Source organism: Lolium perenne, chromosome 2 (assembly GCF_019359855.2).
Source record: "Lolium perenne isolate Kyuss_39 chromosome 2, Kyuss_2.0, whole genome shotgun sequence".
Classification (NCBI taxonomy): domain Eukaryota; kingdom Viridiplantae; phylum Streptophyta; class Magnoliopsida; order Poales; family Poaceae; genus Lolium; species Lolium perenne.
In genome coordinates, this window is record NC_067245.2 from 172,971,332 (window position 1) to 172,995,664 (window position 24,333).

General features: G+C 40.9%; 3 long non-coding RNA genes across 7 annotated transcripts; 1 reads left to right on the top strand and 2 right to left on the bottom strand.

Annotated features, from left to right (window-relative positions):
- Positions 1-642: 642 nt before the first annotated feature.
- On the bottom strand, positions 643-2,026 carry LOC127333957 (uncharacterized). The gene is made up of 2 exons (XR_007871712.1): positions 1,317-2,026; positions 643-1,132 (listed from the first exon to the last, which is right to left on the bottom strand). It is a non-coding gene; the product is annotated as an uncharacterized lncRNA (long non-coding RNA).
- Positions 2,027-11,371: 9,345 nt separating this feature from the next.
- LOC127333958 (uncharacterized) lies at positions 11,372-15,147 on the top strand. Of its 3 annotated transcripts, none has more exons than XR_011752099.1 (3): positions 11,372-11,675; positions 12,768-12,865; positions 13,607-15,147. It is a non-coding gene; the product is annotated as an uncharacterized lncRNA (long non-coding RNA). The 3 variants fall into 3 exon arrangements; XR_007871714.1 differs by having other exon boundaries at positions 14,092-15,147; XR_007871713.1 differs by having other exon boundaries at positions 12,768-15,147.
- Positions 15,148-19,313: 4,166 nt separating this feature from the next.
- On the bottom strand, positions 19,314-23,196 carry LOC127330282 (uncharacterized). Of its 3 annotated transcripts, XR_011752103.1 has the most exons (7): positions 22,719-23,195; positions 22,527-22,642; positions 21,968-22,375; positions 21,102-21,281; positions 19,781-19,892; positions 19,514-19,599; positions 19,314-19,441 (listed from the first exon to the last, which is right to left on the bottom strand). It is a non-coding gene; the product is annotated as an uncharacterized lncRNA (long non-coding RNA). The 3 variants fall into 3 exon arrangements; XR_011752102.1 differs by having other exon boundaries at positions 21,962-22,375; positions 22,527-23,196; XR_011752101.1 differs by having other exon boundaries at positions 22,527-23,194.
- Positions 23,197-24,333: the final 1,137 nt, after the last annotated feature.

Here is a 24,333-nt window from a genome sequence, read left to right on the forward strand (position 1 = left end):
TACGTGGTCGTATTTAGAATATACCATATTTTAGAAAAGTTTCATGTATTTTAAACTGGTATAGCAGATGATATAAAAAAATCAACGCAAAGAAATACAAACTTCTCAACAGTTAGTTCTCCTACCTATAAACAAACGATAAGTTATTTTCTGTTAATTGCACCATGAACAAATTACTTTGCTATTCTATTCGGAAAATTGTTCCTCTCAATAAAAACTTTACACATTGAAGTTGATATATATATATATATATATATATATATATATATATATATATATATATATATATATATATATATATATATATATATATATATATATATATATATATATATATATCGACACGGATTTTCTACCTAGGGTGGTAGCTATGCACAGGCTTAGAATCGTCCGATATTTCCTCATGATTCGTGCTGCCGTTGAAGTCTGTTAGCTGTGCCCGTCCATGACAATGAAAAAACAACTGTGTCCCTTCCCCACGATGAGCCCTCCACCATGTCGTTGTCAGAAGGCCCACCAGTACGGATCGTGCATCCCAACTGCATGCAAGATCCATTCTCTTCTAGTAGTTTACAAGAAAAATTCATAGACCGGTTCTTTTTTCTCTGGCTAATTCGCAGATCCACTCAATACTTAAACATGGATTACAAGCTTCATGCATGTTTATTCATTGTCAAGGTAAATCCAATGGTGCATCCTGTAAAATTCTGGATCGAAACAAAAAATGCTCAGCTCACGAAATCCATAAATAAACCAAGATCAGTCTCCTTCCGACAGGCGAGGTCGAGCTGCCGATGGAGAAGCCTATCACCACTACCAAAATCACATGGGCCTGATTTTTTCTGATTCCCTCAATCGTTGAACAACATTGGGAAAATTACAAAGATAAACAAATCCAAATCCAGAATAGAAATCGATCCAAACGAACACCAATAGGCTGCACATGCCCACGGCATGTAGCATCGTCACTGTCAGATCATTGATGAACGGAGCGCGGAGATGGGCGTCACTGGTGTGCCGGCGACGACGGAGAGGCCGGAACTCCTAATGCAGATGCCCTCGGTGGTAGACTCGCCCCGCGGAAGGTTCGTGCGTCGAAAAAAAAATCATTGGAGGAGGCAACGCGGCACATCTTGCACAACAAAAATGCAAAAAAAAAAATTAACAAAATAATTAAGACAGAATAGTCCAATTATTAGAGAAAAATCAGATGAACACACAAGCATTATCACGGATTCACAGGTCCCGGTGGTGCTTTGTACAGCAAATCCAAATCAGAAAGTAGAGGCTACCATGGTATTTCTCCTCCTCCTTACCAATTACCACCGCGAGCGAGGTCCCATCTTCCAACTGCTTCCGTTGCACACGTCACGGCCGGCCGCATCGCAAGATGCAGGGAGAGGCAGCGCAACATGACCATAATCTGCTCCAACCCACCAAGGCAGAGACAAGATCGACAGCCGTGGGATGGAGCCGTCGAAGAGGAGCACTAGGAAATATCTGAAACTTATGGATCTGGACTAGGAACAGAAAAAGTGTCAAGAAAAAAACAATGAAAGTTGCGACAGGCTACCAACATGAATCTACATCTTGAAAATCCCATGGACGGAGACGGCAGCAACGGAAACCACACTGCATGTTTAGGAATTCGTGGTGGTCGGCTAGAAAATCCACAACCCACGAGCAGATGACATGGACACGCATCTCTTCCTTCTCCAGCTCCGGCAGCCCTTCCTTCTCCAGCTCCGGCCTGCACACCGAGATCTCGACCACGGCCGGCTGGTCCTACTATGGCTACCCCCGTCCATGGAGCCTAGAGAGGTTGAGAGGATGAGGAGAAGGCGCCTGGGGCTTGGCTAGTTGGTCCTCGACGACGGTTGGTCGGGGTGCCGCTTAATTTTCTACGGCGGCGCGATTGGAGGTCGCTTGGTGGGGAAATTTGGGGAGGCTGTCGTGGTAGCTAGTATTGAGATGGGTGGCTTTATTATTTTCTTTGGCTGGAACGGGTGGGATGGTGAGGCGCAGGTGCTAACAGACCGCTCCTAACGGTGTTAAGTCGATCATCGGTTGAAAATGTTCTATAGGCTTATTCAATGGCCGGATGATAATGCGTAGCTAGCCACCAGGGGAGCTGGCTATTTCCCATATATATATATATATATATATATATATATATATATATATATATATATATATATATATATATATATATATATATATATATAGGTCTGCTATTCTCGAACCGGTTCGAGAATAACTATTCTCGAACCCTTTCTGAACTTCCGCGTGTTTCACAAGTGAACTTCTCGACGGAATACCAGAATTGCATATTCGTGCAGACAGTATTTTCATGTTGATTTTCAAACCGCTTATCGGAATGATGCATATAATATACCGTTGGATTCGTATAGTAATTTCACATCTTTTTCGTGTTCATTGTTTTTCCAAATTCTATAAGTTTTTAAAATAATTTTGAATATACAAAACAATATTTTCGCGAATTTCAGCAATTCCGTGCAGTGTTTGAGGTCTAATTTCCAAATGGTTCATCGGATTGATGCATATGATGTGCCATTGGAAAGCTGTTGACTAGGTGCAACTTTTTCATTTAGATCGTTTTCTCTAATTATTTATAGTTTAAGAGCAGATTTGAAAACAAAACATGATTCTACTTTCCGGACCACTAGAATTACATATTTATGCGGACAATATTTTTAATTTAATCTTTGAATCGCTTATCGGAATGATTCATACAATATACCGTTGGATTCGTACAGTAATTTCTCATCTTTTTCGTGTTAATTGTTTTTCCAAATTCTCTATTGTTTAAAAATAATTTTGAATATACAAAACAGTGTTTTCGGGGATTTCATTAATTCAGTGCAGTTTTTGAGGTCTAATTTCCAAACGGTTCATCGGATTGATGCATATTATATGCCATTGGAAAGCTGTTGACTAGGCGCAACTTTTTCATATAGATCATTTTCCCCAATTCTTTACAGTTTAATAGCAGATTTGAAAAAACATGATTCTACTTTCCGGAACATTAGAATTACATGTTTATGAGGACAATATTTTTAATTTAATCTTTGAATCGCTTATCGGAATGATGCATATAATATACTATTGGATTCGTATAGTAATTTCGCATATTTTTCGTGTTCATTGTTTTTCTAAATTCTTTATTGTTTAAAAATAATTTCGAATATATAAAACAACATTTTCGCGGATTTCACTAATTTCGTGCAGTTTTTGAGGTCTAATTTCGAAACGGTTTATCGGATTGATGCGTATGATATACCGTTGGAAAGCTATTGACTAGGCGCAACTTTTTTATATAGAGCATTTTCACCAATTATTCACAGTTTAAGAGCAGATTTGAAAAAACATGATTATACTTTCTGAATTTCTCGTTTTTTTTGTACTATTTTTTGTGATTTATTTCCGAACCACTTGTCCGAATGTTCCAAATAAAATTATGTTGAAAATATATTGATTAGGTGCAACTTTTTCATGTTGAACTTTTTTCCAAATTCTTAATGGGAAATTTCCGGCTTGTATGATTTGATCTTCTGGCGCATTCAAAATGGACTTCCGCGTGGTACAAAGTGAACTTCCGTTTAGAGCATAGTGAATTTTTTCAAAAAGTAATTTCCTTTCGTATTTAAAGTGAAATTTCGTGCGATACTAAGTGAACTTCCACGCCGTAAAAAGTGAACTTCCATTTTGACTAACCCGAATTTCGACAAAAAGTAATTTTCTGGCGTGTTTACATTGAACTTCCACGAGGTTCAATGTGAACTTCCGTATGCTACAAAGTGAACCACCTTTGTTTTGACTAAAGTGAATTTCGTCAAAATGTAAATTTTCGGTGTGTTCAAAGTGAACTTCCATGCGATACAAAGTTAACTTCCGTGTGGTACAACATGAACTTCATTTTGACCAAAGTAAATTTTGACAAAAAGTAATTTTCTCGGAGTGTTAAAAGTGAACTTCTGCGCGGTGAAAAATGAACTTTCTCGCGGTGTACAAAGTGAACTACTATTTTGACCTACGTGAATTTGATAAAAAAAGTAATTTTTGGCATGTTTGATAAATCTTAATGTGAACTTCCAAAAAAATGATGTGAACTTCTAAAAATAATAAAGTAAACTTCAGAAAAATTAAGTGAATTTCCAACAAAATAAAGTGAACTTTCAAAAAATGAAAAAAAAACTTCAGAAAGTGAAGCTAACTTTCGAAAAATGAACTGAACTTCCGAGAAAAAAGAAGTGAACTTCCGAGAAAAATTAAGTGAATTTTCGAAAAATGAAGTGAACTTCCGAAAAATAAAATAAACTTCCAAAAAATGAAGTGAACTTCCGTTTCAACTAAATTGAATTTTCACAAAAAGTAATTTTCGGGCATGTTTACAGCGAACATCCTCGAGGTACAATGTGAATTTCGGGACGTTACAAAGTGAACTGTCATTTCGACCAAAGTGAATTTCAACAAAATGTAGTTGTACGACGTATTTTAAAGTGAACTTCCATGAGTTGGAAAGTGAACTTCCACGTGGTACAAAGTGAAATTAATTTTTTACAAAAGTGAATTCCCACAAGAAGTAATTTTATCGGCGTGCAAAAAGGTGAACTTCTACTGGTGCCAAGTGAACTTCCTCGGAGTGTACAAAGTGAACTACCATTTTAACCTAAGTGAATTTTGAAAAAAAGTATTTCAGCTTGTTTGACAAAACGTAATGTGAACTTTCGAAAAATGATGTGAACTTCCGTAAAAAGTAAAGACTTCCGAAAAAAAATTAAGTGAACTTCCCAAAAATGAAGTGAACTTCCCAAAAAAGTAAAGTGAACTTCCGAAAAATAAAGTGAACTTCCCAAAAAAGAAGTGAACTTCCGGGAAAAGTAAAGTGAACTTCTTAAAAACGTAAAGTGAACTTCCAAAAAATGAAGGTGAATTTCCCGAAAAATGAAAAAGTAAAGTGAACTTTCGAAAAATGAAATGAACTTCCCAAAAAATGAAGTGAACTTCCGAAAAAAGTAAAGTGAACTTCCAAAAATGAAGTGAACTTCCGAAAAAATGAAGTGAACTTCCGAAAAAAGTAAAGTGAACTTCCGAAAAATGAAAGGAACTTCCCAAAAAATGAAGTGAACTTCCGAAAACAGTAAAGTTAACTTCCAAATATGAAGTGAATTTCCCAAAAAAATAAAGTGAACTTCCAAAAAAGTAAAGTGAACTTCCGAAAAATGAAGTGAACTTCCCAAAAAATGAAGTAAACTTCCGAAAAATGAAGTGAACTTCCCAAAAAAGTGAAGTGAACTTTCGAAAAATGAAGCGAACTTCCAAAAAATGAAGCGAACTTTCAAAAATGAGTTCGGCGCTATGTGGTGTGGGTTTGACGGTAGGCGGAATGGGGTCGGCGGGAGGTAAGGTAGGGTGGGGTCATCGAGAGGTGGTGTGGGTGGGATCTTCGGAAGTTGGAGGTGTGGGGTTGGTGGGTGGTGGTGGTGGGGTAGGGTCGACGAGAGGTAGGGTGGGGTCGACGGGCGGTGGGGTTGGCGGGAGGTAGCTAGGTGGGGTGGGGTTGGCGAGAGGTGGGTGGGTTGGGCCGGCGGAAGGTTGGATGGGATTGGGTGGTTGTGTCGGGTTTAGAAGGTCTTTAGAGATGGGTTGTAGAATAAATAGTCTATAACATCCTAAGGGGGGGGGGGTTCTAGAATAGCTATTCTAGAACCACTCTTAAGGGGGGTTCGAGAATAGTCTTGCTCTATATATATATATATATATATGACATCGATCTTTTTTCCAAACAAACTCTACAATAATGCCCTCGCATTTACGAGGGCCACCTTGCTAGTTACAAGTAAATGTGACTTGGAAACTTTGATCTGGTTGCCTGAAGACACTTTCTCTTCAAAAGAACTTTGCACTTTTCATAGTCTTCTCAGATTTTCATATATAAACATCCATGTTAATGCTATCAAGAATACACCTTTGCAACAGTAGCTTACCCGAGCATCACTCTCCATGTAGCGTTTCAGAACTGCCCTTTGGAAAATCCAGTAATTGATTTTTCCAATGCCCAAATCCTTCGTGGGCACAATGCACAGTATGGAGGCCCTGAGCCAATGAGTAACCTAAGAAAATGGTGACATCCCATTCAGTAACTGATAATAAATGAATAAAGTTATAATGTTGGTATGGTAGGAAACCAAAGCAACTTTTAGACTATCGTACTATTTGTTTTAATTACATTACGGTGGTTGGATTAGCATTTGGATTTAACGTCGAAGGTGCATAACAATTCCACTGCTCACAGATCATCACATACCTGAACTAACTGAATCTACTAATTTTCAAAACGACACGGTATATCATCCCAAACTTGAACTAACTCTTTGTACATCCAGGGGCTCCAGGGTCGAGGAGTACCGTAGATTGTTCGGACGCCTCAGGACCGTCTTTGCTGGAAGTTCTTGAGACACCGCCGGCTCGTCACCAGTGCAGCGGCTAGATGATCACCCATATTTCTCTTTTCCCCAAAACGTACGCTGTTGGAAAAGTAATTTTGCTCGCAACCCAATAGACCCACAAGTGATCGAGAGAGTGAGCTCACAATGCCACGTGCCAACAGAAGAATAGTTCACATCAGAATTTGATGATCTAATGCACATATACTGCAAGGGTCGACCTAGTTTGTTGACAGTTCACATAGGAAATATTGCATTTGCACGTAACATCAATGGTTAAACAATATGATATTCAGATTACAAGATGCATGTCTTGCATTGTAGAAGAGGATAATTAATCCAAAGTACTCTCCTACCTATGTATAATTTGAAAAATAAAAATAAAATGGAAACCTAGATGTATTTTAGCATGCTGCTTCTCAAAAGTACCAGCCACCAAAATTTAGTCTAGGAGATGCAACCTGATAGCTCGGTTCGGTCTTATACATCCAACATGAAAGATAATATCCACTAATATTACATGAAAATGAGGTAGGTTTCAACTATAGCCCCACCCTTTAATTCCACCATGTTTCAAAAATGTTGCTACAAAATTCCCCCATATGTTACTGTTTGAAACAGAATTAAGCTTTCAGTAGTAAGAAACTAACCTCTGAACCTCCAGGGTCATAATTGCTCTAACCTTCAAGACTCCATGGTAACAAAAACCAAACAAAATAAAAAAAACATCAATTCTCAACGAGAACCTAGGAGCTACAAATCATCTAAACTTATTTGCCGCATTCTTCGTCCTCAACAGGGTTCATGCATGAGGCCAAGGTAAGAGTATGTAACAACAAAAAGGAAGGTATAAGAAGACGGAATGGAATGAAAGCAAGTCGCTTAATCACTCACAAACACTATTTTTTCTTGGAATTGTAAGCTAAGAAAAAGTATGTAATCTTATCAGAACTGGACCAGACATAATACACAAGCACACATAGCACTAAACTACCTCCCCTAATTTATTCGGAAGATCAAAATCTTGTGTGGAGGCAAAGTAGTGTCCCAAAGTATTATCACCTACCAGTGATAGAAGATCATCCACTACACCGACCACATTGTCATGCCCGCAACAGAAACACATCAACACAAATCCATTGAATGAACAATCAGCCTCCTCCCCAAGTTGATCATATTATAAAATTTTAAGGCTATCCTGGCTGAATGTAAGTAGTAGTACTGCACATAGTCAAAATGAGAAAGTAAAACTAATGATATCCGAATACATGTCATTTTAAAATTTGCAACAAAGTAGGAAACAACCAGTGCCCCTATACATGATAAAGACAAGTAGGAAAATAATGTATCTAGCTTTTCAGATAGCCCATAGTCTCAAACTCAAACTTTTCCTAATTTTGCCAAGAAACTAACATGGCAGAGCAAATTGCTCCATATTTAAAATTGCATCAACGACCAATGCATACACTGATCTTGATAAAAACATGAGGAGAGAAGAGATGCATAGGGGGGGGGGGGGGGGTGGCTAGCTAGCAGTAGCGAGGTCGGAGCTGGGCGTTTATCACCAATTCGTAATCATGTTTATTTCTTTCCAAAGCCACTGCAAACAAAAATCTAAATAAATGGTCTCTAAAAGATACCATGTAATGTCAATCCGAAGGCACTAAAGGTGTCGTTTCAATATTATCTCCATTCTCAAGTTATAAATCAAACTATGTTGTGAAGGGTATTTTTGTATTATTTTTTGGGTGATTTTACATGTGTATACAAACCAGAAGACAAAACACGACCTTTTAAATTTATAATGCAACCAAGTTGCAAAACCTAAGTTCTAGCATACTCCATGTGTGATGCAATATCGCACAAATTATGAGTGTGGCAGTCATGTATTATGTCATCGTATGACTCGATGGAACTGATAGGAGATAGCTGAGACAATACATGTAACAATGATGGATCAGCGAGCTTGATCAGGCATGACTTCTTGTATAAGAAATGGACGGTATGGAGGTGATGGCAAATGTAGGAGATTGTGCATCTGCAGCTCCACTAAGGTGATCCACTTAAATTTTCTTGTTCCTCTAAGCTCAATAAAACCGAGGCATGCATAGCCAATCTTTCCATAGGCTGTAACAACAGCACACAAAATAGTTTCTCTTGAACCGGCACAAGCAGCAGCTACAATACAATTAGCGACGCAGGCGAAACCACCCACAAACCGCACAAAATAAATACTACTGAATATCAGGAACAGAAAAGCAAAAAGGCGTTGAAAATGGATCGTTTCTTCCACATACACATCTTATCCGCCTCTTCATCCTAAAACAGACACATCAAGTCTACTACTCCATCCGGTTCAAAATAGTTGCCAAAAAATGGATATATCTACACACTAAAACATGTCTAGATACATCTATTTTTGGGGAATTATTTAGAACTGGAGGGAGTATTGTTTTCCAAATGACAGATACTGATCCAATAATGCATAGTAACAGGTTGAGGTAATGGATGCCAAAGCCTCGAGGTTCACACATAAGTGGAAGAAAAATGAAGTTGGAGACAACGCATCTATGCAGCATAATCACCAACCTAAATTATCAGACAAGTATGGTGGGCTGGATAGTGTTGGATGTTGGAGCTAAGGAGGCTCATATTAGGTTAGAACAAGTTTTACGAAAGAAGAAATCAAATTGTATTGGATGCTCTGGAGCTCAACCAAGAATAGCCACCTCAAAAGCAAACACGACATTGTCAGTTTTATTGTTTTGAAGAGAATAAAATAAACATACAAAAGGAAGCATTTTTCTACTGAAACATTAGAATATCAATCAAAAGGGACTGACCTGGCTGTCATTGCGTGTTTGATGAAGTGGATTTCGTTCTGGGCTTTGAAACAGCTTTGAAACAGGCGATGATTCTGACAATAAGTGTCTACAATCTGTTGTAATCCAAGCTTCCGATGCAATGCCCTTTCCGCAATAATCTTCCTTTTGGCAATATTCTCATGAGTACAACCGAACTGAAACAACATAACATAAAGAGCTACAAAGAAAACTCTTTGTTACTTGGTATCCATTTGAAATTTGAAAAATTAGTAGCAGTATAAAGTAGTTGGTGTACGGATCCCAGATATCTGGATCAATTCCACTGTAAATGACATATAATTTTCCACAATGCAAAGAGATTGCACCATGGCCTCTCACATCCCTGGATTATGTCCTGAAAAAATGGAAAAGTAAATAGTAAAAAATACAAGAACATGCCTTGTTAAAATGTGAAAAATATTATATGTCATAAAAATTATGATCTGACAAGCAACATACACAATCTGCTCCAGAGTTTCCTCTTTTGCATCTACGATTACAACCCCTCAACACAAAAACTTTTGATATTTGATGCCAAAAAGCCCAAAGAAAGTAGTGTTAGATAAAAACCAAGGGTGAAAGCACCAGTTGCAAAAAAAAAAAACAATTGATTATGTGAAAAGAAAGAAATGCATATTAACTCACATCCAATAATTAGTAGTGCAAATGGAGATACACGCATGTCATAGGAATGCACCGAAACTGTTTCATCTAGATGAACCAAACTGCAAGTGGAGTGGAGGATTATGGCTCCTAGTTGGGCTGCGAAACGGCTTCCTAAGAATCATGGTCATTTTCTCTACAGTGATGTTCTCTCTTGAAAACACAATTATTGTTCTTATATACACCATAAAGCTACAATAAGCCAAGATGTGGCAAAGAAAGAGCAATGCCAGTATCGAATAAACAAGGTATTCCCTTCCTATCATCTTACAATAAGCCAAGATGTGGCTCTAAAAACATGTTGATCATTATAGTGTTGCTCTAAAAACATTTCTAGGGTATGGAAATCCTAAATATGTTTATTTGATTGCTGGAGTAGATTAGACCATAACCTTGTGCTTCTCATCGCACAATATCTTCCCGGATCTGACGAGACTTCTCCAGGAACCTAGCCCAGCGGTTCGCGAAGGTCACTGCCGTTTCGACGAGTTCTCGATCTTGCTGCGCCCCATCATGATCTCCTACGAACGTGAACAAGAAAACCCAAGGCTCAGATCCATGTCACCAATAGAGAAAACACATCCAGATAGTAAAAGAAGACAAACCTAGAGGGTAGATCAGATCCGCGTTCTCCCTGCCCAGATCGGGGAGGGGTAGATCGCTCGAAGGAGGCCATGAATCAGCCTGGGGAGAACGCAACATCATCAACTCCTGCAGGTGACCAGCAGCAGCGCGGGGAGGCCGGCGCTTCAGATCAGGGGCGGCAACACGGAAAGCTCGTGGCGGCGCTGGCGGTTTCATCGACGACCACTGGTGGGAGTGCCAGCCGACGGCGATATGCTCTACGGCACTGCGCGAGGCCCTCGGCTGCCGTCTCCATGGGAGGCCCATGGCTACCGCCGCCACTCAGGTCTGGGTCGCCACCTCCCGGCCGCGCGATGCGCTTGGCTGAACTACCGGGTGGAATTGCAAAATATGATATAAATACGCGGAATGCTAGTAGATTTTGTAGTTAGTGAAGGGCTAAAATGCAAAATGGGCAGCGGCGAAGCGGACGGACGTATTGGCTGACGACGAAGGGGTTGGTCGTAGTGGCAGAATAAGGAACATGTTCCTCCTTTTTAAGTAGTGTAGATACACAGCCAACGATTGGAAAAAAGTTGTGACGTAGGCTAACCTACAGCCGTATCATCCAACCACCAAGACAAAATCGGCCCAACATGATATAGTGTAGCCCAATTTCTAATTATTGACACGCTCTAGTCTTACAGGGTGCTCCCCTCTCCTAGTCGTTGGATCACAATCGAGTGGCTCGGACGAAGCGAGAAAAGAAAGGCAACTACTCGTACGGTCGTACCTCTTTCCCGTTCCCCTGTTCAAAGTCAACTCCGTCTTCAATCCTTCTCCTCTTCACCCGCACCCACTTTCTCTCAATCCTTCGTCAATCCCCCCCACTAAATCAACCCCATCGGCGGCGAGCAGACCGCCGCCGTGGGGCGTTCCTCCTGGTGGGTGGGATCCATGGAGCAGCCTCGCCGTCGCGGACTCGTGGATCGACGCGTTCGATGGGTCCATGTAATTCGACGCATTCAAGTTGGACTGGGCGAGCTTGAAGGCGTCGGCGCGGGGGCATCGGCGGCGTGGTGTTGTGTCCAGAACTTATGTTGCTTTTTTGGAGATGGTCAGTGCTTCAATCTCGAGCTGTTCCCCATCCGGTTGTTGCTTTTCCGTGGTGGTAATTTAGGGTCGACGCTCGTTTGATTTTAGTTGCTTAGGGGTTGATTCACGTTTGATTCTAGTTGCGGAGACACAGCCCCAGCTAACTATGGAAGATGCGTGGCAAATTCTCCGTTGATTTTTTAGCACTAAACTAGTGTTCTAGCAGGTTTATTCGCAGCAGTTCCTAGCTCTCCATCGTTGTCATTCTCCATGGATGAGCTAGTGGTGGTCAACACTATAGGATGTATATTTATGAGCGCAGGTACGGTGGTGATCATGGTGGTTTCTTCATGGTCTGTGTCTCTGTTTTAGCATGTATATTTTTGCCGGTTGGATGCTGGCAGATGTTCCCGGTTCAGCTGCTTGAACCTCTCCTTATTACCTGACCAACTTGGGCATTTACATGGAAGTGTTCAACAATTCGTGGAAAATCTGAAATTTGTAGCGGTGGATGATTTTTTCTTTCTTTTTACATCTAGGGTGTTGATTAGTAGGTCTTCCCAAAGATTTTGGATGTAACAAATAGTAGGTTCCTCCAGATCTGGATGTAACAAATAGTAGGTTTTCCCAAAGAATGATACTGGGTATCTGTCCTTGGGGTGTTTAATCTCCTGATGTCATTGTTCTTTAACAAAAGCCAGCTGTCATGTACTTCTCTGAAGTAAAACTGTGAGCATACTTGCACCAAATCGCATCCAGCTACCAGAAAGAAGCAAAGGAAAAGCAGAGTAAGGTCATCTAGACATATAGGCGGGCGCATCTCATGTCATCTTGTATTTAACGGTAGGATGATTATGATTGTATTTACACATCCAATGCTTAGGGTGATATGATTTCTTGCTGGGCCGACAGTGATATAATAATATGTACATATGGTGTGGTGAACTGGAACACTGCAATTATATGTGCATATGATGTGGCCGCACTCCATTATCATTATTATTTTTTAAGCTTCCAATTCCATCCTCTATGAAACGCTACCGCATTTCCCTGCCCTTCTCCATTGTTTCTTCTGACCGGTGAGAAATTCCGGATGGGCTGTATTGCGTTGCAGGGGCACCTTCACGAGGATCGTCAAGAGGAAATTGACAGAGAAGACCTCTGTGGCGTGCCATACAACATGACGCTGCTCAACTGCCTCCTATCAGCATGGTAACTAGCCAGCTCCCAATACTTGAGCTTCACAGTCTTGCATTCTACTAGCACTAGAACTACTTGCAGCAACACAGGCTTTTGTAGTGCTCGTCAGCTGATTTTGTGATGTATTTTTTGACCCCTAAACTAGATTTGGTGGTAAAAAAAATTATGCAAGCCATTTTCTTACATACACGTATGCTATGTTAGCTTCTGATAATAGCTATGATTTATTACATCTGTGCACTGACTATTAGTTAATTTTAAATATAGCAGAATGTATTTTTCCTTTAATATATACATCCTAGGTATCTGGCCTTAGCATTTGTGCGCTCACATGATGTATTTTTGGTAGACTTGTGTTTTTTTGTTTAACCAGAAGCAAGTACTGGGATAGTTTTGCAAACCCACAGGTTGTAAATCTGGACAATACGTACATCCTAATCTGATTGAATTAGTAATTTTCCAGCGCATGGGATGTATTTTTTATTTTATTGAAGTTTTGGTCATATTAGATAATAGTGTTTATTTCATGAACTTTTCTTTTGATTCAACGGGATGTGTTTTCATTATTAAATGGTGCATATGGGATGTATTATTATCACCATAGGACGTATTTTGTTTTATTCATGTAAGTTTTGGAGAGATTAGACACTAGTGTTTCATTGGCAGGATGCATTTTCATTTTTAAAATATGCATATGGGATGCATTTATTATGTTCGTAGTAGACAAACATTACCTTTTGATATTTTATACAGTTTGCACGACTTCATGTATTACTGCAAGAAAGTAGCAGCAACTACTTCATGTTTACAAGATCACTCCCCTAGGTGGTCTACACTTTGAAGACCCAATTGGTTTTGTATATCTGCTACAGGTTTCAGGTTATCCTTTTGTGGTCATTCTTCATGATATGGTTCTAGATTCTATTCTTCATGCTATGAAAGTACATGTTATGGACAATCCACATGCAACCAGGGATTTTCCCTGATTTTTTTCTACATGCATCCTGGCAAATCTACATCCGCATGGTCATGCATGTATTTCCTGGAATTTTCTTACGTGCATCCTTTCTGAATATGAATGGTTTTGTTCCTATGAGTTTTCTGTATGTTTCTGGTATGCACCAAAAACGTCAATTTTACATGCATGCCAACATGGTTGTCTGACGTCAACTGTACTTCAGATCGTAGATAATTACACGTACATTTGGTATGATTTTTCCTGCAATTTCTTTGTACAGATGAAGAACCATAAATTGTTTCTTTGGGGTTGGTGGGGAAGGGCTGATCCTGATGCTTCATCACCAAATTCTACATCTATTATGCATGCATTTGGGAGGGGAAAACGAACGTTGCCGGTGCTCCCAACGCAAAGGGCGGCGGCCATGGAGTTAGTGGTGGTGCGGGGTGATGGGGAATCACACGTCCTCCATGCTCGCGAAGCGAAGAGCAGAGTCCATACTGGACTGATAGTAGTGGTGCGGGTGGAGGGCATCACACGGCATTTGAGGCGGAAGGCGACGGATTTACATGGAGGTGGTGGTGTTAGTGGAGGCGACGGTGGCGTAGAAGGGGAGGCACGGTTGCAGTGGAGGAGGATCTGGTGATGGAGCGGCCAATTCCTCATCCTACCACAACGGCGAAGAGAGGCGTGCTGTCGTGGTGCGGGAGGGTGGTTTGTTTTCCCGTTTCCGAGCACAACTTCTTGGTGCACTAGGCTGCATCATTCGAGTTGCTCCTCCACTCGACCAATTAACACAGGTGAGATTTCTTCATCATGCTGGTGGTGTGATCTTTGCCATTGATGCACAATTTTGCTAAGAGATGGAATCGATAAGAAACCTGTTGTTTCTACATCCAAAAGTATGGAAGGATGTAACAATAGTAGTGTTTGCCCCAATTTTAGCTGTAATTTTGAAACTGGATGAGCTATCTATCTATTTTTAAATCCAGATGAAAGGCTTAAGGTGTATTTTCTCCCAGTTATATGAAACTGTATGCATTTGAATGTATTTTTTTTAATCAGTTTTCTACATCTAGGATGTCGAATGGATCAAGGTGTAAAAAACAAGTATATTTGTGATCCCAGTGTTAGTGCCTCTGCCTGTAAGTTTTATCATATTTCTACATCCATCGTTGTGTAAGTTTTACATCATAGTTTTAGATTACAAACTCGCTAGTATGTGTTGTTTCTGTGAGGGGTGTAATTTTTATAAATTGGATGAAGTTTTGCTTTGTGTGGTTGTATTTTTTTGAGGTTCTAAAAGAAATGGAGGTTTCTAAAGTTCTAAAAGAAATGGAGGTTGCGCTTGTTGGAGACGGAAATGAATAAAAAAGAAGGGGTGTAGGTCAGGGTTTCCGCTTGTCTAGTGCGTTGGTTTCCTAATATGGCATGTCTAGGCTGTCGGAAGTGTTTGTTTCCTAATCCGGGTGGGGCACCGCGGAGAGCAAACCCGTGCCCGGGCACCGTGTAGAAACGTCCATAGTGTAGCCTAGTTTCAACGTGAAAGCCCATGCCATGTTCACAAAAGTAGAAATAACGGTTGTTGATCCGAGTAAATCGTTTAACTATGCACGCTGATTTAATTCTACTGAAAATTAGATTAAGTCTAAGTTAACTGAGCTCTAGATTTTTTTAGTAGTTTATGTTTGGGTTTTAGTAGCTGTTTTCTTGTTGGTTTTCTCGCAAGGAGATAACATTGTCTGCAATAAGTGATATTCGGCCTTTCGTTCGATGACGAGGTCTACTTCCTGCCGTCAATGATGATGTCGAAAGATTGCAATTATCTAGGTATGGGTGTTTAGATTTTATTTCGCCAGATCGATTTTAGATTTTATCTCATGGTTGCCGCGAGGAGGATTATCCTTGCAGTTTTGGTCCCGGTTGCTACGTCCTCGATAATGGTGATGCGTACTCTCAACTCTTCATCGACGTCGACGAGGCTGATCGGTTTTTATTCCCTGACATACTGGTGTTGGTACTCTTGCCGATGTTGATCGACTACTTTAATGGTTGTGCGCGTGCATGTAGCCTTGCCATTGCAGCTCAAATTAAAATTATGGGAGAACTTTCGTTGGTATTTACATATCTATGGTTTGTTATCTATCTTTGGTTTCCTTCAAGAAATCACAAGATTGTGTCTTGGAAGAAGAAAGAGTTTGAAGACCTTAAAAATTTGCTAGTATCTTTTAGACTTTATTTTGTAATCATTGGAGACAGCTTGTGTATCTCTACCATATAATATTTATTATTATTATGAATATATGTGGTATTGATTCTCAAAAAAACTGAGCTTTAGATAAACCCTTTTGTTAAATTTAACTTAGCCAAAGTCTAGAAGTAACTTGGCCAAACTTGACAACTTAAATACTACTAACTCACTCGTTGAATGCCCGTGCGTTGCTACGGTTTTCTTAAAAAAAAATTAGTTCTATGCAAATGTCCTATATGTAAACATAATGAAAGAATAAAAAACATGTATAAAAAGAGATAGATACATAGTAATCTAAAAGAAATATCACTTTGCTTGAAGTATCTTGATAATCAATGTCAAATGCATAAGAATCAAGTACATAACTAAATATTTTCTACAATATTGATTAAGATTTAGTCACTGATATTCTCAAAATTATTCTTGTACAACAGCCAGTGTGTTGTCTTCAACTCTATTGCATGATAGATGAGTTTGTGTACCAAAAAAATATTCTTCAGTTTCTAACCATCATCCAAGAGCAATAATGTTGTTACGATTAAAAGTACACATGGAAGATGTTTAAAAGATCAATATACAAAGATTCTGAGTAGTTTCACAATCAAGCGCGTTGCTTGGAGCATCACAAAGCAGCTAAGAGATGGCTTGGATTATATTGTTCCTAGCTCTATCAATCTTTTTTTACAAAAATATCTCTCTCTGAGAAGAAAGCAACATGTTAATCCCTTATATTCGGTGAGCAGATCTTGCTCTGTATTCCCATTTGTCGTTGCCAGGAACAATTACATCTTGTTGATTAATATTTCTGTAAGGGTACATTGCCCCTATGTGTGGTTTTGGTAATTAATGACAACCCCTATGGACTAATGTTTTCATTGAGTTTATATGAAGGAATATTCCATAGGTACTACTTGCTCTCCATGTGTTGGATTCAAGTATGGATGCCATGAAGATAAAGATATACCTTGTGTATTGGCATCAAGATCATCGGTATGAAGATATATATGTGATATGATCAAGAAGAAGAAATGAAGATGGAGTTCTTATGTGGAACTCAATATTAGCCATGCTCTATCCTATGAGATAAGCAATGAATGATCAAGATCTTGAGAGCTTGATTCCAAGTGAAGAATTCTTTATACACCTCAAGATAGTATGATAGAGTATGAGAAGATACAAGGTTGAGTTGGGCAAGTTCAAGTTGAGCATCTTGAGTGGATCACATACTTGAAGCTTGCCGTCCATTTGGTGATGATGGACATGTGAAGATGTGCATCAATAGAGCTTTCCCATCATGGTGTATGGGGGAGCATTTGTGAGTCTTCACGAAGCGACGATGATCAAGTGAGGCATTCCGGCTTGAGTGGAGCTTGAAGAGCTGTCATCAAGATCAAGCGGGATGCGCAAGGCAAAGGTATGGCCTTGCTAGGTTTTCCTTTTACCGGTCTCAAGGTGGTTGTTGGGAGACCGGATTATAGGATAGATAGCCGCACTATCAAGAGGGGCTTTCGGTTGGGTAACTTGATCGCATCGTCTTAGGGAGCTCAATCCTTTGCATACTTTGCATATCCCTATTGCTTCTTGGTGTTTCTCTGTGAGAGGTTCTTGAGCTTGTTGCTAGCTTTACAACAAGCCCAAGTTCATCGAAAACGGAATCCGCATGCATCTTCTATTGCGTTTTCGAGTTTGGACGTCTTCACCGTTTCTTAACGGTGGGAGACTCCCTCTCTAAAATCATCTAAAATGTTCTGTGAGGAGTCTCCATATTTCCAGTTTTTGTTGGGGTTCTATTCGTCGTTATCTTTCCAACAAAATTGGTTTCATGTCAATCGGGGTCCGGACACAAAAGTTATCACAGTTTTTGTATAACATGATTTCCTGCTGGCCCGGTTTCTAGCCCGGCGTGACCGGCCGTCGACCCGGATGGCCGGTTCAAACCGGCCCTGGACCGGTGCCATCCGGGCACTATCCGATAGCTTTTAATCTTGGTCCGGTTTCTAGCCGGCGTGACCGGCCGTAGGCCCCGCATGCCCGGTTCAAACCGGCCCCGGGCCCCGTGCCATCGCGGCCCCATCCACTAACCATTTCAGCTTGGTACGGTCACGACCCCCGTCGACCGGTCTGTGGACCGGATGGCCCGGTCTGTGGCCCGGTCTGACCAGGTCTGAACCGGACGGCCGGTCCCAGGCCCGGTTGACCGGCCTCCTCGACGGTGACTCAGCCCAACTTTTCCCCAACGGTTATATTTGCTCTTGGGCTATAAATAGCCCTTCTTCCACCTTGGGCTGTGTACTTCTTCCCTTTCTCTCACCTCCATTGTTGCATTTGAAGAAGTTGCTCTCTCTCTTGTTCCCCCCCATGATTCTTGCTCATATTTGAGGATTTGAGAGAGGAGATCTAGATCTACACTTCCACCAAACCAATTCTTCTCTAAGTGAGGGAATCTCTTGGGATCTAGATCTTGGAGTCTTTGGTTGACTTTCCCCCTTGTTCTTCCTCTCCAATCTCATCCTAGCATTCGTTGCTTTGGTGGGATTTGAGTGTGAAGGACTTGAACACCTCCGGTGTTCTTGCTTTGCATCATTGCATAGTGTTGAGCTCTCCACCACGATTTGTTCGAGTGAGAGACCGTGAGCTTGTTACTCTTGGAGGGTGACCTCCTAGTTGGCTTGGTTGGTGTCCCGGTGATCTCTTCGTGGAAGATTGTGAAGGGGCCCGGGCTTCTCCTTCGTGGAGCTTGTGAAGTGGTTGTGGAGCTTGCCATCTCCGGAGCGGAGGAAAAGCTAACCATAAGGAAAGGGCCATAATCCTTCGTGGGTGTGGTTCGGAGAATAGGGTGAGCCTTCGTGGCGCGGGGAATCCTTCGTGGGACCTCCACTCCTCCAAACGTGACGTACCTTGTTGCAAAGCAAGGGAACACGGGAATACATCCTCGTCTCCGCGTGCCTCGGTTATTTCTATACCCGAGCTCTCTTTCCTTGTGATAGCCATCGTGCTTGAAGTATATATATCTTGCTATCACTTGTGCTACATATATCTTGTGCCTATCTTGCTTAGCTCTAGTTGCTATTGTTACACTTAGTTGAGCTTAGCATATTTAGGGTTTGTGCTTGTAAACTAAACGATAGTTTAATTCCGCATTCTTACAAGACAAATCCGCAAGAGTTTGTAATTGCCTATTCACCCCCCCCCCCCCTCTAGGCGACATCTCGATCTTTCAATTTCACTTGGAAACTGTCTCATGTAATAGTTTTCATATATATTGCCCATTTGATGTAGTAGTACAAGCATGTGTGACGATGGTAGGATGAGAGTCCGTCCGTTACGCTTCGCCTAAATCATGTGGCTTCCTCATGCCATTGTCCACCGGATTGTCCAACTGAACAGGAACAACCAGCTCAATACCATTTGTACACACATTCTCTGTAGATCCAAAAATATTAACACTGACCTCAAATGTGCTCTAGCTTGGTATACAAGTATATATGCCATTATTGAGCTTCTTTAGAACATGAAAAGTCCATTGGATGCTTGACGCTATCATGTAATCGAGAAAGTGACAATAAATACACATTCACAAACATATAAATATACTTACTCAAAGCAAAATGAAGGTGCACCTGCATGATTTTATCTTAATTGCAATCAAGCTAGTCCTAGAAATTCAGCTCATATAATTACTGGTGCTACGAATTCAGGTTGATGTCTTAACTCTTACCTTGTTAGCTTGGAGGATGTCATTGCTCCTCCTATCCCGTCTTCATTATATATTATACTGAGGTTTGTTCCTTGTGCTCCTCAGCCCTTTCCTTATTCACTTCATTATCTTTCTATAAAGCAACTGATTATTAGGTGCAACGGACATATTGATAAAATAGGTACGAAACTTCACACTGTATTTTTCAAAAATCTTTTAAACTTGATAGCAAGTCAAATATTATTGATCTGCAGGCTACAAAATTTGGATAAAATGCGAGGGATGTATCTCGAAATTAATTATTTGAGTTAGAACATGCATTTGGAAAATAAATAAATATTACACTCAAACATGTATTTGGATAATGAGAAATACAATGATGCACTTGAAGATCAGAAATACTCTATAGGAACATGCATTTGGAAATAATTGTGTCGCTTGATTGTCACGTCAGGGGGCTGGTGTAGATGATGTGGACTTCAAAAAGAATATGAACAAAAACCAAACCCCCATCTTGGCGAGTTAGGAAAAAAGCCATGGGCACACTTCTTCATCGGTGTCTCACTGTCGCAAGCCTCCTTTAAACAGCGGCCTCGATTCTGCTGCAACCCCAGCACGATCCACACATAAAATCCATTAAGCCATTCACACAGGGAACCTCTAAGACTATCCAGAATGGAAACTCTGAACTTTACTAATACTACACTCAAGCAAGCATGGCGCAATGGTGGTATGGGTCACTTCTCATTCTTATGTACTTGGATCAAGGAACTGTTGCGTTGGTATTTGGTAATAATAAAAGTAGCTCAACAAAGATAAGAAAAAGGTATTGATCAATTCACTATCAGATCCTTGGCAACCATGTGATTGTTTTCAGTTGTATTATAAAACGGATTTAGTCCTCAGTTTGTGCAAAAAAAATCAAAATATATTGCTACAAATCAATAAAGAAGAAGATAAGAGAATAAACATAGGGGGCTCAAGAAGGTTTGGGAAGCAAGATCCCCTAAGAGAGAATATGTTATCAAAAACAAAGGTAGTTCTATATCCTGCACAAAATGACACACACCCTAGCACAGTTTTGTGCAAGGGGAAGTTATGCTCGGGGCATTAACCACCTACAAAGCACACAATACGCAGTTTTCGCACGTGGAAGTTAAATTTGTTTGTGAAGGCACAAAAAGAATGTCACTCTAAAAACTGATTAGAGCTATAGATGGATCCCTCTATAATATTATGAAGGTACTACCTCCGGTCTGCAATAATTGACGCACAGACGCTAATTGCATGCATGCCAGTAACACCTCCGTGTCAATTAAAAAGGACCGGAGTGAGTACATACTTGCTCGCAAATCACCTGCTTCCTTGCAAATAGAAAGAAGCTCATCGAGTGGCCCGACAACGGATAGCATGTAGAAGGGCATCTATGCCCATAGTTCAGAAAGTTTGTTCTGGATAGGAATGCCTTCTAGTGGTAGACACCTTGTCATCGTAAAATGGCCTTTAAGACACTATACAGTACCTGAAGAAAATGCAGAATAAGTGTTGTAATCGAGTCATGCAAGTCCCCGGTTAAGAAGTGATTCATTTTAGAAACAAAGCAGCAGTTTCACATAGAATTGATGGATTTTTAAGACCCTTGGCCTCATCAATCACCATAGAGCCAGGGAATTTCTGAAAGGAAAGTCTTAATTTATTAAGGCTATGTCATAACTTGTCAGCATCACATCAAATGGTAATTCATAGCTGCATTGATGAAAAAAATAAAGGAAGTTATAGACCCTGCACCAAAATAACTATAGAAGTACTATAATAAATAATGATCTAAGGCAAGTAAAACAAAGCAATTCCAAGAAATGTAAGAACAACAGATGTAATAGCTAACATGCGCTACCCGATTGAGTGAGTTTCAAAAATAAAGTATGCAAACTTAAACAAACATAAATTTGAATCAGATGATGCATGAAGATTTTTAGATATCTTCATGCACCATTCTCCGGAGAGGATGACGACGCACGTTATCACCGACATACAGGATAAACTTCAAGGTAGGGCAAAATTTACATTATTCCGGTAGCCAGCCATCTGGCACACTTAAGAGGGCGTGATATGGCTGAAAGAACCCCACCCATGTGATATAAAATGGAAATTCTAGTACAGTACAGTCTATTGTAACAAATGAAATTAGGCAAGGTAAAGTACATATACGAAACGTTCCATGTGTAATTGCTTTGGTCTTCAAGTAGCTCAGCAGGCAAAATTCTTTTAGGGTCTTCACAGTCCCATATGGTCAGACATAAATATCTTGAAAATTATTGTATATTGAATTGGATCTACGTTATCCCATCTCAATTATTTGTGTATGGAAGGGAAGCAGGAAGCAAATGGCAGGCTCACCTCATCGCCACCAAAACGAACAGAACAAGACATGATTGAATTGAATTAACGCATGAATCAATCTAAACAATATATGTAGGATATATTAGAGAGAATGCGGCTGAAAATCGCGGCCATTGGAAGGAGTAGGTATCGATGCCGATGTGGTAGCAGCGGATGAGCCAGCCAACGTCATCTTGATGGTGCAGCTTTGAGCCTTGGGGTGGCGGCGCGGCGGTCCTGGAATGGGAGACAGCGACAGTGACCCGTATATCACACTTAATTCAGGTTAGAATCGGAGAAGGCAAGACATGATTCACCTAAAGTAATAACTACTAATTCATGATAATATATGTACATCTCTCATGTATAAGTTATGCAATTATCTCACCTTGATACATTGGCCCATAGGCTATATGTGCTCTTCTCTAATCATATTGAATAAACAGCAGATCCCCTGGTCAAAATCGGAGTAAACAGGAGCATATGCAACACAGTTCATCTCACCTTGCAAAATTGGAGATAAATGAGGCCAAATCGGATGGGGAAGGAGGCCAATTCGGAGTGGACATGGACCGGCTACCTGATTTCCGCCGCCGAGATAAATGAGGCCAAATCGGATGGGGAAGGAGGCCAATTCGGAGTGGACATGGACCGGCTACCTGATTTCCGCCTCCGCCCTTCCTGATTCTCGCCGCCACGCCGGCCTACGAGCCGTCACCGCAGCACTTGCCCCGGTTTCCCACCGCCGCCGCGCCTGCGAGCCGCCACACCTGCCCCTGACTCTGCGAGCTGCTGCACCCGCTCGGCCGCCCCTGGTTCCCTCCGCCCCGGACTTGCTTATTCGCCGGAGAGCCGCCGCCGCCGGCCCTCGTTCTCGCCAACGAGGCATCCAAGCCTAGTACCTGTCGCCGCCGCGCCGACGATTGGAGAAACAAGGGAGAAGATGACCAGAGAAATTACTGTAGAGAGAGCAGGGAGGGAGGGTGACATGCAATGCGTGGCATGTGGAGAGTATTTTTGGAAAGATAATTAATTTGCCATCAACTACTCCTCAAATATTCCGTTTGTGCGGTGGTTCTCAGATCTGGTCGTTTTGCTTTCACGTGATTCCAGCAATCCTACCGTAACACGGCAAGGAGTGGATCTGACGGATGGATATTGAGCGGAGGAGTTGATATTATGTTGAACGGTCCAGATGATCCTAATCTCCTTCACCAAACGCGTTGTATGACGTACGACCAACTCCAATATAATAGTAAAGATTTCTCCTGCCACCAAAATCCATTTGTTTGTTCTCCGGTGGAGAGTTACCTTATTTTGGATCATAGCCATTAGTGGGTCTGGATTTTGCGGCATGCGATATATTTCGTCGGAATGGCCAGCAATTTGAGCAGCGGTGGGAGGGATATGAGTGGCGAGAGGGAAGGCGTGTTGCGAAAGAAATGTGGAAAACAATAACGTCAGCTTTGGCTGCTGGCAGGTCGGTACCTGTGTCGCTTTTAGTTGCGTCTGATGCTCCTCAATGATCCATTTGTAGCGGGGACTGGAAGGGGGCGTGTATTAGGCTGCGCCGGACCGAGTCGGCCTTTGGGACACGCGACCGAGGGCGGTCAATTGTTCTACGCGCCCCAAATCATTTTGAAGAACAATTTAGGAAAAGCCACTAGAGATTCTCTAATGTTTCTATACAAGAGTTTTTTTTTTGGACGAAATGATAGACTGTCGTGCTTTCCACTAAATTGAATAGAAGGGTACAAGTTGTACAGAGTACAACGATACAGCTAGGAACAACTAAAATAACGAAACAGAAGGCAAGGAATTTTCCCAGCAACATCAAGCTGCAAAAACTAGGCTCCGGTCGGGTTCTCTCGGTCCATGACTTGGCAGCACTGCTGTAGGTTTTTTTGCTTCTTCAATGATGCATGACTATAATCTAGTAATCAAGGCTGCATTATTTTAGAACTAGATGATACCCCACGCGTTGCTGCGGAATAATTAACTAAATCAGTTGCTCTATATAGTGTTACATTTGGTAGGGACAATAATATCAAAACAAATGATGTTCCAGAATCCATGATTTGGCACATAGTGGTAACCAAAATTAACACATTTCAATCCGACATTTGAAATATGCGTAAAATTTTAGAAGCATTCTTTTAACATTGCAAAAGTCGTCACATTTTAGAAGCCACTCA